Raw genomic sequence first — 18,369 nt, 5'->3', positions numbered from 1 at the left:
TAGTTACAATTGAGAAAATGGCTGTAATAGTGGCACCTTCTTACTCATTAGATCTGCTTGCTGTGGGCCAAATCCTGACCACTGCACAGGCTCAAGAAAGAGAGCTTTGCGCTATAGGGCATCATAGGAGCTGAGGGAAGAGAATCCTTCTGCCCACACTGCAGGGCACCAACAGAGTCGCTTGGAGATCATTACTACAGCTTCAGGTCTCCACAAGTGCCTAAGGCCTCTGCATTCCCTACATCCACTTGCCAGAGCCTTATTCCTGAACCTACTATGCAATCCCCTGTGGCAATAATGTGGAGAGAGCCCCAAGGTACTCAAGAGAGCAGAGTTCCCTGTCCAGCCTTTGCATGATTGGGATATTAGTTCCATGGCCTTTGAGACCTCTCACATCCCTCCCGCAGCTCACAGGATTTGTTCCTGAGGGTATGTTTATACTACAATGTAAGCCCAGGGTTAGCAGAACTCAAGTTACCAGACCCAAGGTTTGTTAATTTAGGGCTTGAGCATCTATACTCATTTGTAACTCCAGGTTAGGCATTGTTGAACCCTGGGGTTTGCCATTGTGGAATGTATTGAATCATTCAGACCTGAAGACAGCTGGCAAGCAATTGCAATTCTCTCTCTTTTTCTTTACAATGAAAGGGTAGCCATGATTGTTTTTAAACAGAGTGACCCTGAATAGCATTTTCAGATGAGCAAACTTTGCTGAGATTGAGGGCTGTAAACTCAGGGCCCAATCCTGCTCCTACTGAAGTCAAGGGCAAAGTTTACACCGATTTTAATAGGCTGGATTCTGATACCCCTAATCATGTTTAGCAGTACATCACTCCATGAATGGCCCATTGACTATCTTTGGAGTAAGGTGCTGATCATTGTCAGTATGGGTGTCAGAAGCTGGATTGGGCCCAAGGCTACAGTGGCACAGACAGGCCGCAGGATACTGGAATCACAAAATTAGATCAGAGCAGAGGGAGTGAAGATTTTAAATCTTAAGGGTTCCTGGTAGCCCTATGGCAGCCCAAGGGGATATTAGAGCCCTGGGCAAGGAATTTTCTAGCATCCTCCTTCGTCTGAGTCCAGAGAGAACAGGCAGCTAACAATAGTTAGATTGAAAAATACTTTTACAAAAAATTAACTTCCCTTGTACTTTGTCTGCAAAGCTTGTTATCCTCTATGATCTTTAGAGATCCTCTTTGTTTTGCTGTCCCACAGGCCAGAGAGACTTGCTGCTTTAAACTGTGTGTGTGGGAAATCCATCCACGTAGTTTAAGAGTCTTACACAACTCAGCTACTTCTCATCAACCCCCACATGCTGCCTGGCTGGGGTGGCTGCCTAACCACAACATGGCAAAAAGCCCTGCAAGGAGAGGAATCAGCTTTGGAACTTCTTGGCTCAGGGATACTGAGTGGGGAGGAGGGGGTGGCTGGCATTGAAGCAGTGCTGAAGGAGCACATAATGAACTGGAGGACAGGCTGGGTCACAGAGGGATCTGAGACAATCCAGGTCAGAGACTGGGTTCCTTGTCACTGCTCTCTATCCCTCTGAATGGCTCCAGGCAATATGACTTTATGGCTAGAATGAGGTTTGGGGACAGAGCGCATGGCCTGGTTAGTGGCAGAGGGAGAGACTGCACAGGCGCCGACTTCCCCTCTTTCACATGGGTGCTCGATCCCCGCTCTGCCCCTGGTCCCGCTCCACCCCTTCCATGAGGCCCTGCCCCTGTCCCACCTCTTCCCCGCCCCCATTCCAACTCCTTCCCCAAAGTCCCCACCCCAGCTCTGCCCCCTCCCTGCCAATATTTCAATTCCTTCCCCAAATCCCCACCCCTGTCTCTTCCCCATCTCTTCCCCTGAGCGTGCCATGTTCCCGCTCCTCCCCGCATCCCAGAGTGTGCTAACAGTGCCAAACAGCTGTTTGGTGGCAGCTGGGTGGGAAACACTGGGAGGTAGGCAGAGGAGGTGGGGCGGGGTGGGAGAGGAGAGCTTGGCTGCTGGTGGGTGCAGAGCACCCACTAATTTTTCCCCATGGGTGCTCCAGCCCCAGTGCACCCATGGAGTCAGCACCTACGTGGTGAGGCAGGTGGATCTGCTCCAGGGACCCTGGGGAGAACACACAGGAGCTGCTACATCCTCTCAAAGGGCACAAAGCATGCCCCTGCCTCCTGCGCTGACAGTACAGGTGTGTACAGTTGCAGAAAGGGATGGCCAGGCCACTAGCCATGCTTCTTGCCCCTCAGCCATGTCCCATCTGGGGCATGGATTGCCTCACGCTGCCTTGCCTGCCATCCCCAGTGCTCAGGTAGTCCAAGAACTAGCTACCCCTTGCAAGCGGAATATTGCCAGACCTAAGCATTCCAAAACTATAAGTCAATCTCTAAAAAAATCATGAGACTGACTTAGAAATAATAAATTTGGGTCATTATATTTACCTCCTGGTTCAAAAGCCTTTGTGGATTAATGTTTTTAACTTTTTCTCCACAACCACAATGGGTAGAAACTTTCAATTAAAAAAAAAAAGTAGCTATGATTCACCTAACATAGCATGACTCCAGGAGCTGGGGCTTTCAGTAAAACCAGAAATAACACAAGAGTTGGCAACATTTCATGGGTTTGCAAAGGATTGGAAAACGACTCCCCTGCACTCTCCCTCTGCCATTGTGCACGTGGACATGAGCAGCCACAATGTAGTCCTTCCTGATGCCCAAAACAATGCTGGGGTGGGGTGGCCAGCACCATACACAGGGTTTGATAATTGGAGAGCGGTGAGTCAGTGACGTGAGTGCACTGCCCACCATAGCTAGCCTAAGGCAGGGGGGAATTCCACCTCTTCATGACACCTTGTGAAACACAACCCTAGGGTGACCAGATGTCCCAATTTTATAGGGACAGTCCCGATTTTTGGGTCTTTTTCTTATATAGGCTCCTATTACCCCCCACTCCCTGTCCCGATTTTTCACACTTGCTGTCTGGTCACTTACATGACCCACACTTCCCCACCCTTGTCTAAAGCTTTGAGCTGGACATCCCTAAACCAGGAGAGACTTGCCCATGTTACAGCTTTTGCTACAAAACCTTAGCTGCCAGGATTACAAAACTTTTGGCAAGCAAGGGCCCAACACCCAAGTCTAGCATCAGGCCAACTCCCTCGAGTTCGGAGTCTGGGAATCCCCTCATTATAGCTCCATGCAGAAACCACGCTGAACTGTGGTTTCACTGACAAGGGTGGCATTTTCAATGGAGTTTCACTTTGACCTTTCAAGTCTGGTTGAACCTTACACTAAAAGCAACACTCGAGCGGAGTAAAGGCCAAGGGGCTGAATCTGCAATAGGTTAAGAACAGATCTGTGCAAACCAGAGATGGACCAAAACACCCTTTTCCACAAAGACAAAAATTTGGTGGTTCAGATTAATTGGAAACTAAAACTGGGCCTGATTTTTCCTTGTTTTGCACCTTGTGTCACTGATTACAGCTGTGCAAAGTGGGTGTGGAATGCTTCCATTCTGATTTGTTAGTGCTTTACACTCAAATAACAATAAGATGAGCAAAGGCAGAGAACAATTGGCTCCAAAAAATGGTTTTGTTTTTGCCTAATTGGAATTTGGCCACCTGGACCCATCTGTAGAGCAAGCCAACACAGCCAAATTCCCCCAGCTTCACTAACGTTGCCCTCAGAGGCTCTTTCTCTGCCACACAGTACCAGTATTTGGAGGCCTGGCAGGGCTTGCACAGATTGCCTGATTCCTCCAACACATGTCCAAGATGTATGGCCTTTTTCTCTCTGACTCCTGAGTGATTCTCCTTACTATTTCTTCCCTGACAAGATGGATGGATTTGACAGCATTCAAATGTCACAACAGCAACGCTGTTAAAAATTTACCTGGAGACTCCCCCACAGAGGCTTTTATGCAATGCCCTGGCTGCACCTAAAGCCTTTTGAATGAATGGTATGTTTCTACAGACATTATAATGTCATCTGTGGTGTCATTTCCATTGCTCATCTTGACGCAAGAAGCCACTGAAATCCCACCTCTGCCGCTCACTGTTATGTGGCTATATATATGTCCAACCATAACAACAGCAGGAAGGGTGTATGGGGGTGACCTCCAGCTACTACAGTAGCCTAAAAGAAGACGAAATCAAGGTCCCAATTCTGCAAGGTACTTAAGCACGTGGCTAACTTTAAGCTTGGGAAAAGTCCCATTGACTTCAATAGGGTTACTTACATATTTAAAGCTGGACATGTGTTTAACTACCTTACTGAACTGAGGCCTAAATGCAAACAACTCCAGAATAATATCAGGTGGTGCTGATTTAAACAGACCAAATGCAGGGGTCTGAAGATACCTCTCTCTTATTAGCATACTGCTTTGGGCCTAACAATCTGCAGCTCATTCAGTGCTATCTATCGGGGTCTCAAATCTGAATGGAACTCTATACACACATGAACCTCAATAGCCGCAATATGCTGGGTGAAAGAAAAAAGCAACTTTACAAGTGCATTACACTTTGCTGCTTTGACAGGTTATTACCATTATTTTATTACGAAATCCTTAGTGCCAGTGTAAGGAGCTGCTTGTGCCACATAGCAAAAGTTGACAATCAGCCTGCTTAGGAACATTCCTGCCTGAAGAGTGTATCTTTACTGTAGATTAGTTCCTTTGGCTTTATTAACAGAAATGGGCCCAAACCAGATCCCTGGGTCTGGTTACCCTCCAACTTTGGAGGAATTCAAATTCCCAATCTTGCTTTGCTTCTGGGCCCATCTCTAGATGCTAGCAGCCAAATCCTGAGCCTATCATGCTGAGTAACTAGGCTGTGTGGGCTGGGGTCTCTGTGGAGCTAGGGTTGCCAACTTTGGTTGGATGTATTCCTGGAGGTTTCATCACATGACATAACCTTTAATTAAAGATTAATCTTTAAGTCCTGGAGACTCCAGGACAATCCTGGAGGATTTACAACCTATGTGGAGCTAGGGAGGGAAGGAATACTCTCTCCAGGGAAGGGAGAGGCAAAAGTGCCCTCTGTGGCAGCTGCCTCAGCCCTGCAGTAACCTCTACAGCTCCTACACCCACTGCTACACAACTGGAATCTACAGTCACAGATCTAGTGCTTCCCATGTATAGCTGTGCAGTAGGGCATAGGTAGCACAGCACCCACTAGGCTGGAATGGATTCTCTAGGGACTCAGGAGCAGTCTGTTCTTTGATCATTCCAAGTGCCAGGTCAGGAATCCTGAGCAGACGTGTCACCTGTACAGTTGGTGTCATCGCTGCCATAATCGTAGGGTATGTCTACACTGTGACTGCAGCTTGTGTAGACATAATCTTGTTGGTTCAGGTACCAGAGCAGTGAATCTGCAGCAGTATTAGCTCCCGTGTGGGCTAGCCTGTGAGTAATTATCCACGGTTCGAGTCAAGTCTGTACAGCCCGCTGTTGCTTCACTGCTTCAAGACCCCAGATAGCTAGATTACAGCTAGCTCAGGTATGTCAGCTCCAGCTTCTGCAGTTGCACCTCATGATTGCAGAGCAGACTCTTGCTTAGAGATACTTTTAGCAATTCTATGGCAAAGACCTGCAGTCTTGTCCATGCACATGTCACTCACAGGAGCATATTCCCTTCTTGAATAATCCAGGGAAATCTTAATTTGCTGTCCAGAGTAAAAGGCTTGCAAACATCTTCTAGCATTCATCTCCACATTGCTGTTCAAACACAAGTTTATGGCCACAAGCTACAGACTAAATTTTGTCCAAGAAAACCAACATGATACTTGGTTCTCCCTCCCCCACTGGCAGACACCATGGGTTCACTAGCTTTGTTGGTCACATCAGACAGGAAGTAACAAAGCCTGATCTGAAAAACTTTTCTGCTGGAGCATGTGCCAAAAAGGGGGCAACATATACTCAGAGTTATGGTGCAGTTTGCGAGCAACCAAGCCGAAGGGATGAAGTGCTGCAAATATGAATGATTTTGCTGAATGTATTTTGCATTTTTACACCATTACGTTCTGTTAAAAATAATCTCAGCCCAATCTCCTAAAAAGTGTTTATATTTCTCCCTGAAACTAGACAACACAATTCCCTTTTAATATGCAGAGAATATGACAAGCCATTCATTTTTCCTATTTAATAGTCCTTTCTATGTTCAGCCAAACTTTTACCAAAATATATCTCATCAGATACATGTATTTGTCATAGTGATAGTAATTATCCTTAGATTTTTCATCCTCAAAGCTCTTTACAAATATTAACTACCCAGAGCTTATTACACAGAAGTGTGGTAATCCTCTCATTTTACAGATGGGGAAACTGAGGCACCGAGCAATTAAGTGATTTGACCAAAGTCCCAAAAGGAATCAGACACACACCTCTTCAGAGAAACAGTCCACTAATATCATAGGTATCTCTATTCTTGCAAAGATCACCCACTCCCAGTTAGAAGGATTTCAGTCTTTTCTCTTGCACATTGCAGAGCAGAGTGGAAGGTCCTTTCTCTTCTGTGTCTACATCTTTGTAAATCGTAAGTTGCTGAGCTAAGATAGTTGCCAAATGGTTAATGGTAAACAGGATGTGGCCATTCTAATATAGACAGAAGTTTATTTGGATTTGCACACATCCTTCCTCCCTAAAACACCTTTCTTCAGATTACATCATCTCCTCCAAAGGGAAGCCATCAAGGACAGGAAGTGTTCCCCTCACTTGGATTCTAGGGTGGGGTCATCCTTTCTGTTTTTCAGTCTGTAAAGTGCAATACCAAGATGTACTTTAGCTTTGTTATTTTATGGTAAACTGGAAGTGTTCAAGTTACATCCGTCTCAGCATGCATTGAAATATTACTTTAGCAACTTGAATCACACTCATGCAAACACTTAAGTCATGAATACAGGGATAAAAGTGATTTTAGGTACAGCATGGGCCAAATTCTACTCTCAGTTACATAAGAGTGACTAGACGGTAGGGGCCCTGAACACAGAATTTGTTTCAATATCTTCAATATTTTATCTTTTACCTATCATAACAAATCTGTGACCATTTGTATTTCATCAGTGTCTCTGCTACACACCAGGGCCACTCAGACATTCACAGGAGTAGTATGGATAGAACTTGGATCCTTCAGCTCCAAAATACAGCACTCTGCTACTTGAACTAAAGGAAAATCTCCACTATCAGTTAACAGTATGGGACCTATGATACATGCCCAGCTAAGCAGCTCTGTTTCGATCCAGTTGAGGACAGAGGTATAACACACATACATTCTGTCCAGCAGGGCTTTTACAATAGGTATTTTCACTATTATTCACAAATGGTACAAATTGACTCAAGTCCTAAATAAAGCCTAAGAGGAGGTTTAGTTAGATTGGCTCTTGAGTATGATCTCAAAAAGAAAGATAAAAGATGTAAAATCCTAACTCATCTAAAACTACAAGCTATTATATGTCATAAATTCAGTTCTTCTTTATCTCAGCCTTAAAATCGGCCATGAACTGAAAAATGATTTACCAGAGTTTCCATCACAGTTATTTCATCCCCAAGAGCTCTGAATGAGAAGCTAGATTGCAGGATGTCAGCTTCGGAAGGAAGTCTGCTGGAAACAGAGGGAGGAAGAGGATTGGTAAGGCAACACTCAGGAAACCCATGAAATGTACTGATTTTTGTTTCCTGTGTTTGTGACCTTAAAAATAGTTCTTGTGCAACTTGAAATGCCGGGGTTTATGAATCAAAACCAGGCTGCATGCTTCTGCTTTAGCAAAGCTTCTTCTTCCTTTGCCTCTGAAAGCATTATAGTGGAACAGTAAGTGGACACAGTGTCTAACTCCCTCATGCATCTTATCAGAGTGGATTAAACTGCTGGCTTCTAACATGCCTGGAGTCCTGGGAAAATGACACAGCTAACATCAGATAATCCGCTCCAACTTGTTGATTTGTGGGACTTACAATCATCTTCAGAGGCTCAATATTTGGCAGTTGCCCCTACACAACCGACATTTTCAGGCCATTAATTCTGTGATAAAAGGGCCCTCACTTTATCTCTGGCCTTTCTTAATGTAAACCATTAGCTTTTATTAACGTTTAGGTATAACTCAGGAAGAGCTATGATATGCAGACAGAACATTCCAAATAATTTGAGACTCGTCTAGGGAGAACAGAGGACTATGAATTCAAGCTAAAAAATACACTCCAGGGAAATACTCTTCTTCTAGGAGTTGTAGATAGTAAAGCAAAATGGGCAAAATGAGAGATACTTGCGGGCAGAGTCAGCCACATTACAAAAACAAAAAACACAAGCTCTCCTCTGTTTACAGCAAACCCAGACCCAGCCACAGAGTTCTTCCCAGGACCAGTCTATTCATTATGGAGGGCTCTCAGTAAGGCTAGCATTTTTTACACACAATCAAGTGTTTATCTTCTGGAGTGTTGCAACCTGAGCTGTCAGAAATCAGGCTTTTAGGACGTCTGGATGAAAATGTAATCCTCAGAAGAGGACTATACTGCTCAGGGTGCGTCTACACTACAATCGCTATGATGGCACAGCTGGAGTGTTGTAGTGCAGACACTTGCGACCTTGATGGAAGAAGGTTTTCTGTTGCTGTCGTAAACCCACCCCCTGAAGAGGCTGTAGCTAGGTCAATGGGAAATTCTTCCGTCAACCTAGCGGTGACTACACAGGAGGTTAGGTCATCTTAACTACATCTTTCAGTGGGATGAATTTTTCACAGCCTAAGTGAAGGGTCGACCTAAGTTTTATGTGTAGGCTATGGCAATCTAACCAGCCACTCTGATTATAGCGCTGCAGCACAAGGAAGCATTATCAGAAAGCTGGTGTAACATCCCACCAGTTTTGGTCTGAAGACAAGTCACCATGTCCTCTCAACCATTTGATGCATTTATGACGTTGATTTCCGCTCAGGCTGAAAACCGCTGATAAAAAACTGAATTTCTTCAAGAATCGGTGAACAGAAAATAACCAACCCCCACTCTTTCACAAGAACAACAAATTTCCTCTAAAAGGACGTTAAATGGAACTTGTGCCCAGTTCACACTAAGAATATGTCTACACTTTGAGCTGGGGCTGTGATTCCCAGCTCCAGGAGACAGACTGTACTACCTCTCATCAAGCTAGCATGATTAAAATAGCCCAGCAGCGCTAGCAGCAGTAGGGGCTAGCTGCCTTAGAACTCACTTAGCATCTCGAACAGGTATGTATTTAGGGCAGCTAGCCCTTCCTGCCACTGCAGCTATGCTCTATTTTTAGCGTGCTAGTTCAATGACAGCTCGCATGAGTACGTCTCCTCGAGCTGGAAATTACACCCCAGCTGAAAGTGTAGACAAATGCTTGAATTTTAAGCTCCTTGGGCCTGGGACTGTCTTTCTGTGTTTTTGTGTGTATGTTCATACAGCACCTAGCACAGTTTGGTCCTGGACTATGATTGGGGTCCCTAGGTACTCCCATAATACAAATAATCAATCAATAATAAATAACTGTCCACTGTCAATTCCAGCTGGATCACTTCTCTCCATGGGTCAAGTCTCAATCATCATAGTCTTTTGTGGGGGGAGGGGGGGTGTTTGCACGCCTACCAGTGAACCAGATCCTTGGCTGGTTTAAATCAGCATAATTCCATTGATGTCAATGGAGTTATGCCAATTTACACCAACTGAGATCTGATCCAGAATTGCAACTCAGTGTCCAAATAATAAATACGACTGCCTATGAGAAGCTGTTACGATCATTTTAATAAACATTTGTGTTTATTTCATGCCTTTTGAAACAACTGATCTCTGCTCAAGTCTATGCTGTTACTGTTCAGAGAAACATGAAACAATGCTTCTAGGATGCAAGTTTTAATACTGAAAGAGCTGTAGGGGATAGGTCAGTAGCTCTAGGGAAGCAGGAGGGAATGTAAATGAAACTGCATGAAATCTCAATTGCTGATTTCTACCTTGGTTAAAACCATTCTGCTAAGTACTGCTATAAATCCCCAAGGAAAAGACCCTCGCCAATACTCACTCTTCCCAATAAAGAGAACTGCCCTCAATTTTTATCATCTCATAGTTGTTCCAGATGGAGAACAAGGGGTTAATTCTAGTTAAACATTAATCCAAAAAAATGCCATAACATCCAATTAATGAATGGTCTAAAGCCACATTTGCTAAATTGCTGCAATGCCGACTGCTGGAAAGTTGGCAGATTGAAAGACAGGTGGTTTAAAACCTAAAAAAAAAATAAAAAAAAATACCCACAGTTGGATCCAGAGAGATTTTGGGAGTAGTCACTCCATGCTTCATATCCGTAATTGGTTTGTTTTAAACAGTTTTGTCTCCAGCACTTACAGCTCAATAGATTTAGGTCTGACTCTGATCTCAGGAATCTTAATGGACTTTTTAAGCCTGATTCTAATCTCATATACACAGGTTTTACACTAGTGTGTAACTCTACTGTCTTCAGCAGAGTGACTCCTGTTTAATACAGATGATGGTGAAGTCAGAATTGGGCCCGTAGCCTCCAGCATTTTGTTTCACAATGGCTTATGATGTGGAGTTTTGAACACGTAAACCCAAAGCATCAAATACTGCCACATCTTTTTTAGACTGATGGGATTTATCTTATTGTGCCAGCTGTGCTTGTGCTAGAATGAATGGCCCACCTGCTTGGGCGTGTCCGGCACGCAGCTTGGCTAAGACTTGAGAAGGGAGCAGAGGTGAAACTAGAATACTTTTTTCTGCCCCACCAGTTCCAGAGGCAGCTGGGGGCTAAACCAAAACTCATGCTGGCTGGTAATGATCCTGAATGTTGTGGGGGTAGGTAGCATAAAACCAGCTGTGCCGGCTTTAACCCCCAGGATTCCATTATGGAAAGAGAATCAACCCCTGTTGGCTGCATAAGCCAGAGTTTTGGCCATTTCTGCACAACTGGAGCAGTGCAAAAGAGAACAGAACAGGATCAAGGTTCTGGAACAATGACCAGCTTTGCCAGGAACATCACTGGGCCTGTGAGTTTTTTCAGTGAAATTCTAGACATTTTTAATGCAGAAAACACCAGTGTCCTCAGCTGGCCACCTCTGTATGTAAAACAAACAGGGTTCCCCCCACACACACACTTCGAATAAAACCTGGACTGAGCAGACCTCCCCACTGAGAAGCAAGAGTGCCATAGTCATTTAAACTGGGAGTTTCCAGACCCAAGTCAGGAGAGCTAAAGGCTCACTGAATGGATGTAATTGCTAATGAAAAATCATTAACAGATTTCCTCTGTCAGACCCTGATGACTCATCATTTTGTTTACAAATGAGCATTCACTGTACCAAAACCAGTGACATCAAGCAGAATAGAAGCATCAGTTGAAAGGGAAGAATAACCACTACATCGGTTCACCAACCCTTTCCATCTGCCATAACGGACTCATGTAATCCTGATACTGAAAACGGACCCTTCAGCTTCCATAGAGCTTCTCAAGCTTAGGATTTCTTTCTTTCTCCTCTCTCTTCAGTTTTCTTTTTCTTGAGAGCTTCTTCTCCACTGATAAAACCTTCTTTCCCTCTTTTGACTCACATTCATTTTAGGCTAAACTCTGAAGTTCTTTCTTAATGGTTTCGATGGGAGGTTGCCTGACTAAAACTGAGGGAGGATTTCAGGATATGGACCTTAGATGTAAGCCGAGCAAACAGAGAGCAAAGTTTAGAGTGAGCAGCAGCAATCTCAGTTAGGTATTTGTAGAGGGATGCAAAACATTCTAGAGTTGAATAAGTCACCAGCAATTATTTTTTCCAATCAAAGTATTTTAGTAGTGAATGATGACTCTTTGGACAATAAAAGAGGCAAGATTGCAGAAGGCCTTCTGTGATCAGCTCTGGAATACCCACATCTAGGGGGTAGTTTTGCCATTTATAGACTTTCAGTATTTGCTGACAAAAGAAACAATGCTTAAGAACTGTTTGTTTGAAGAATAATTAATAAAGTTGCCAAAACTAATAGGCTGTCTTTATTGCTCAGCACTCATAGCAAACCATGAGAGTGCCCCCAAAGTAATCAGGGAATGCACTGGGTGAAAATGATATTTAAATTGCCTCACCAAGTGAGGAAAGATGGTCCACTGGTTAGCTGGGATTCAGGAGACCTGGGTTCAATTCCCTACTCTACCACACACTTCCTTTGTGACTCTGGGCAAGTCACTTAGCCTCTCTGTGCCTCTGTTTACCATTCATAAAATGGGGATAATGGCACTCCCTTACCTCACTAGGGTGTTATAATGGTAAATACTTTAAAGACTGGGAGGTGCTCGGACACTATGGCAATGGAGGCCAGATACGTACCTTAGACAAATTGCCATGCCTTGAACTAGGATTCAGGGCCAGAACCTGCACTCATGACCAGAGCCCATCCACGCCCCTAAACCAACAAGATATCCTGGAAGCAAGATTTCTACGTAGAGAAAAATCAAAGGCAATCTCTAAATATCTCTCATAGCCAATTTCACACCAGATTAAGCAGCTGCAACTTTGTTGACTTCAGTAACAGCAGCATCCACCCTTAGGATATGTCTACACAGCAAAGAAAAATGCATGGCTGGTCCATGCCAGCAGACTTGGTCTGCAGAGCTGTTTCACTGCTGTGTAAATTTCTGGGCTTGGGCTTGGGCTTGGGCTGGAGCCTGGGCTCTGAGACCCTGCGGGGTGGGAGGGTCCCAAAGCACGGGCTCCAACCCAAGCCCAGAAGTGTACCCAGCAATGAAACAGCCCCACTACCCCAGCTCTGCAAGCCTGAGCTGGGGGTTTTTCTTTGCTGTGTAGACAGACATACCCTAAGTGTCTGGATTTGGCACTCAGACTAACACTGGAGAACCAGGAGAATGCTTGATCACATGAGGCCAGAAGTTTTCAGTGCGTAGAGACCTCTAGATACTGTCTATTGACTGTTCTAAAACAGGGAATGATTTTATCTCCTACTGTCCAAAATACTGATTTCATCTAGGAAGGAACCCAAAGCTGGGACAGAAAATGTCCGTAAACTCTTGGGTGTCACAGTGGAAAATGGCAGATCCCATCAATCTTGTTCAAGATGTTATAGTACATGAGTTGAACTGGAGAGTGCAGTGAGACAACGGAAACAAGTGCAACGATTATATGAAAACCACCCAAAATGTCCAAGAGCTGGCGCAGTAGGGTTAGGGCACAGGAATAACCCAAACTGCAATAGCTTAAATGAATAAAGTACCAAGGTTGCAGAAATCCACCAACCAGGAGGCCTTTCTATTAAAGGCGTTTTGTATTTAAAACATAAAGGCATGAGGAGGCCTACTGATGCCTGAGAAGGAAGAACAAAGCCTTTCACACCACCAACCTTACATTATTTCTCTAATGCAAGACAGTCTCCTCCACCTTTTCTCATGGGAATTGGTTAGAATCCCAAATACCCATCAATCGCACAAGTCTCAAACACTTTATAGGTGACTCTAGAGTTATCTTAACAGGGATGCACGCTAACCCAGATACTTCCACTGGTTCTGGAGGATTTTAGCAAAGCAACTCCTCTTAAAGTTAAGGGGAGTCATGTGGTTAAAAGCCAGCGACAAGCTCTGACACTGTAGGTGCCTGAATTTCAAAAGAGAGTGTTCAAAGCAGGCCTGAGTATGGCGCTAGCACAGAAGCTCTGTGTTAACACATGACCACCATTTATCTGAATTTCTGTTTCTTTAAAAGAAAGGTCTTTCATTATTTCCCTTGAAGGAGAAAAACATGATCCAAAGACCAAACGTAAAGAGAGGTGAATGTTAATTTGAGAGAATTATGGGACCTGTTCTGCACAGCTCTCTCCCCGAGTTACCATGAAACTCATATGCCCCCCTACTCCCCCACTCAAACGTGGACTGCAACTGCAACATTACACGAGTTCCCCCCTCTCTGAGTACTGCTAAGGTCCAAGGGTGTTGTCAGGGCAGGTGTTTTATGTTGCAAAGGAGCTGGGGGAATGGACGTCATCTATATGTAATGAAGTAGCGAAGTTATTAATGCTGGAAAAAATTTTTAAAATGCCTGCCCTTTACAGAAACTCCACATCCTTCATGCTGCTAGGAAGAGTGGTCAAGCTTATTATGTTAGTCTTCATCCTGTGTTAAATTTAATACGCCTAGATTATACAATCAAATCCCTGAAGAATGGGCAAAATGAAGGACTAAAGAATAACAGGCTCCAAAGGGACCATCCTAGCCAAAATAGTGTATATTTAAGCAATGAGGTCCTGTATGTCCTTTAAAAATCACCCCTCTTGGAAATGCTGTTCTTCTGCCTGTGTTCTCCTGGAAGCAGAGAATATATCAGTCCAAGAGTGCCTCATTCCAAGGGTATTCACACTAGTTTTGAAAGCTATACTAAAATGTCCTTCTTAAAATTGTTTTGAATAAGACGTCTGATCTGTTCAGACTATATTTTGTTAGCTGCTATTTCCTCAGGAGAGTCCCTCCTGCACCACTCAAGCTGTGTTTCTCATTTATGTTTAGCTTTGGCTTTGGCAACAGATTTCAAAATATTCTAACTCCTTCCCAGAGGCAGGAATTGTGGATTGACAATAAATTTGGCTCCTCAATCTTCAGAGGTTATTTTCTTTATACACTACTAGTAATACTTTGCACTTCACATCTTCAAAGTGCTTTGGAGGCATTTCAGTGTGGGTCTGCTCTAAAAAATGGCCATTAACAAATAGCACCTTCTTACTTAACAGAGCCATTCTTTGCACATGCTTAGTCAAATCTGCTTAGTCTAGTAACAAAGAGGCATTTTACTTATCAGCCCTGTAGAACAACAAAGTTATGGAGAACGAGCATTCTAGTCCTTTTTCTTTATTGAATTCCAATAGTTCCCCCGGTGCAAACCAATTAAAGACAACTGTACTGCACAAGTGTCACTGAGGACATAGTTAGCTGTGAAGAACTTTTACTACGGGTGTTGATGTCCAAGAAGGAAACCACTCAGCTTTACTTTCAGATCCCAGGGGAGTTGTCAGGTCTGATAGGGGAAAAAATTCATAGATTCATAGACTTAAGGTCAGAAGGGACCATTATGGCCATCTAGTCTGACCTCCTGCACAATGTAGGCCACAGAATCTCATCCACCCACTCCTGTAACAAACCCCTAACCTATGTCTGAGTTACTGAAGACCTCAAATAATGGTTTAAAGACCTCAAGGTGCAGAGAATTCTCCAGCAAGTGAACTGTGCCCCATGCTCCAGAGGAAGGCGAAAAACCTCCAGGGCCTCTGCCAATCTTCCCTGGAGGAAAATTCCTTCCCGACCCCAAATATGGCAATCAGTTAAACCCTGAGCATGTGGGCAAGACTCACTAGCCAGCATCCAGGAAAGAATTCTCTGTTGCAACTCAGATCCCACCCCCATCTAACATCCCATCACAGATCATCGGGACTATTTACCTGCTAATCATCAAAGATCAATTAATTGTCAAAATTAGGCTATCCCATCATGCCACCCCCTCCATAAACTTATCAAGCTTAGTCTTGAAGCCAGATATGTCTTTTGCCCTCACTACTCCACTCGGAAGACTGTTCCAGAACTTCATTCCTTTAATGGTTAGAAACCTTCATTTAATTTCAAGTCTAAACTTCCTAGTGTCCAGTTTATATCCATTTGTTCTTGTGTCCACATTGGCACTAAGCTTAAGTAATTCCTCTCTCTCCCTGATATTTATTCCTCTGATATATTTATAAAGAGCAATCATATCTCCCCTCAGCCTTCTTTTGGTTAGGCTAAACAAGCCAAGCTCTTTCAGTCTTCAAGACAGGTTTTGCATTCCTCGGATCATCCTAGTAGCCCTTCTCAGTTTGAATTGATCCTTAAACATAGGAGACCAGAACTGCACACAGTATTCCAGATGAGGTCTCACCAGTGCCTTGTATAATGGCACTAACACCTCCTTATCTTTGCTGGAAATACCCTGCCTAATGCATCCTAAAACCGCATTAGCTTTTTTAACAGCCATATCACATTGGCAGCTCATAGTCATCCTGTGATCAACCAATACTCCAAGGTCCTTCTCCTCCTCTGTTACTTCCAACTGATGTGTCCTCAATTTATAACCAAAATTCTTGTTATTAATCCCTAAATGCATGACCATGTACTTTTCCCAAAACCCAAAACCGATCCCTGAGGAACTCCACTAGTAACCTCCTTCCAGCCTGACAGTTCACCTTTCAGTATGACCCATTGTAGTCTCCTCTTTAACCAGTTCCTTATCCACCTCTCAATTGTCATATTGATCCCCATCTTTTTCAGTTTAACTGATAATTCCCCATGTGGAACCGTATCAAATGCCTTACTGAAATCGAGGTAAATTAGATCCACTGTGTTTCCTTTGTCTAAAAACTCTGTTACCTTCTCAAAGAAGGAGATCAGGTTGGTTTGGCACGATCTACCTTTTGTAAAACCACATTGTATTTTGTCCCAATTACCATTGACCTCAATGTCCTTTTCTCCTTCAAAAAATTTTCTAAGACCTTGCATACTACAGATGTTAAACTAACAGGCCTATAGTTACGCAGATCACTTTTTTTCCCTTTCTTAAAAATTGGAACTATGTTAGCAATTCTCCAGTCGTATGGAACAACCCCTGAGTTTACTGATTCATTAAAAATTCTTGCTAATGGGTTTGCAATTTCATGTGCCAGTTCCCTTAATATTCTTGTATGAAGATTATCTGGGCCCTCCGATTTCATCCCATTAATCTGTTCGAGTTTAGCTTTTACCTCGGATGTGGTAATATCTACCTCCATATCCTCATTACCATTTGTCATCCTACCATTATCCCTAAGCTCCTCATTAGCCTCATTAAAGACTGAGGCAAAGTATTTGTTTAGATATTGGGCCATGCCTAGATTATCCTTAACCTCCACTCCATCCTCAGTGTTTAGTGGTCCCACTTCTTCTTTCTTTGTCTTCTTCTTATTTATATGGCTATAGAATCTTTTACTATTTTAATTCCCTTTGCAAGGTCCAACTCTACATGGCTTTTGACCTTTCTCACTTTATCCCTACAATTTTTTTACTTGCTGAGTCACAGAGTTTAAGGTCAGAAGAGACCACCAGATCATCTAGCCTGACCTCCTGTATATAGATCACAAACAGCACCCCACACCCACACACTAAACCCAACAAACGAAATTCAACCAAAGTATTACAGCTAACAGGAGACTAGACTGCTACTGGCAGAGAATAGGAGGGACCAAGGTGTACTAGTGCCCAAGGCCCTCACAACTGAGGCCCCCACAATGGCAGGGAAATGATTAAGTGTGATATACCCAGATAATCCTGGCAAGCGAACCACACTCACATGCAACAGAGAAAGGCAACTCCCATACCAAGGTCATTACTAATCCATCCTGGGGGAAAATTCCTTCCCAACCCAACATATGACAATCAGTTAGACCTTGACTATGTGAGCAAGAACCAGCCAAGCATCTGAGACAGAAACTACTCAGTGCCACCTCAGAGCTCTAGCCGTCCTTCTCCAACATCCCATCTTCAGCCATGGCCATCCCACAATAACAAAAAACAGAATACACTCGGGGAGGGGCACTCTCTTCCTGACCACTCCAGGTGGCTGGCTGAAACTTTGAAGCATGTGCTTTTAGGAACATAAGACACAAACTGGAAGTGAGCCCTGTTGAGCCCTGTCCCATATCATCACAAGTTACCCCATCATACAGTTGCGCACACACTTGATATGTAAATCACTGAGACAAGAAACATGAAATCCGATTATGCCTCTTCTATAAAGTCACTTGGTAGAGTATAACTGAATGCGCTCAAAAGGTCAAACCCTGCACTTTAAGGGCCAAACCCTGCTTAACTTACTTTGGGGCAACTCCCATTGACTCAGTTCTAACACCTCTATCTTAACACACCTCTAAGGTAAGTGATATTAACCGCATGTTAAATATTGAGAAAACTGAGACAGAGAGATTAAATGGCTTAACTAGGGCCACAATGAATAAGAAAAGCCACCAGGATTAGAACTCAAGAATACATAGCTACCAGGCCTGCCCTCAATCCACTACATTACTCTTCTTTTCTCTCTTACAGAAGGCATCTGTACAAGACAAATGACATTCTCCAGACTGTCAGGAGTAACAAGGCTGATTAGCTCTGTAGTTATATAAATCCAAATCAAGGAAAAAACACTGACTTCACTGGATTCAGCAGTTGGAGATCTATTTTACCAAGTCATGATGATGTAAAGTCCTTTATTTCTCTACTTTCTCAGTACACACATTGTCCTGCCGTCTCTAAGTTTTGTGAAAACAGATGTTTCCAAGAGTGTCTGGAAAGATCTAGTAAATATACTGAAATCCACTGGATGTTGT

The 18,369-nt window shown here is 43.6% G+C and overlaps 1 protein-coding gene across 1 annotated transcript in view; it reads right to left on the bottom strand.

Moving 5' to 3' along the window:
* The window catches only part of PLXND1 (plexin D1), a 130,218-nt gene that overhangs the window by 97,046 nt on the left and 14,803 nt on the right, over window positions 1-18,369 (bottom strand). The window lies entirely within an intron of this gene.

Source organism: Gopherus evgoodei, chromosome 7 (assembly GCF_007399415.2).
Source record: "Gopherus evgoodei ecotype Sinaloan lineage chromosome 7, rGopEvg1_v1.p, whole genome shotgun sequence".
Classification (NCBI taxonomy): Eukaryota; Metazoa; Chordata; order Testudines; family Testudinidae; genus Gopherus; species Gopherus evgoodei.
Note: the sequence above shows the minus strand (reverse complement) of the source record. Positions and strands in the feature narration are given on the sequence as shown.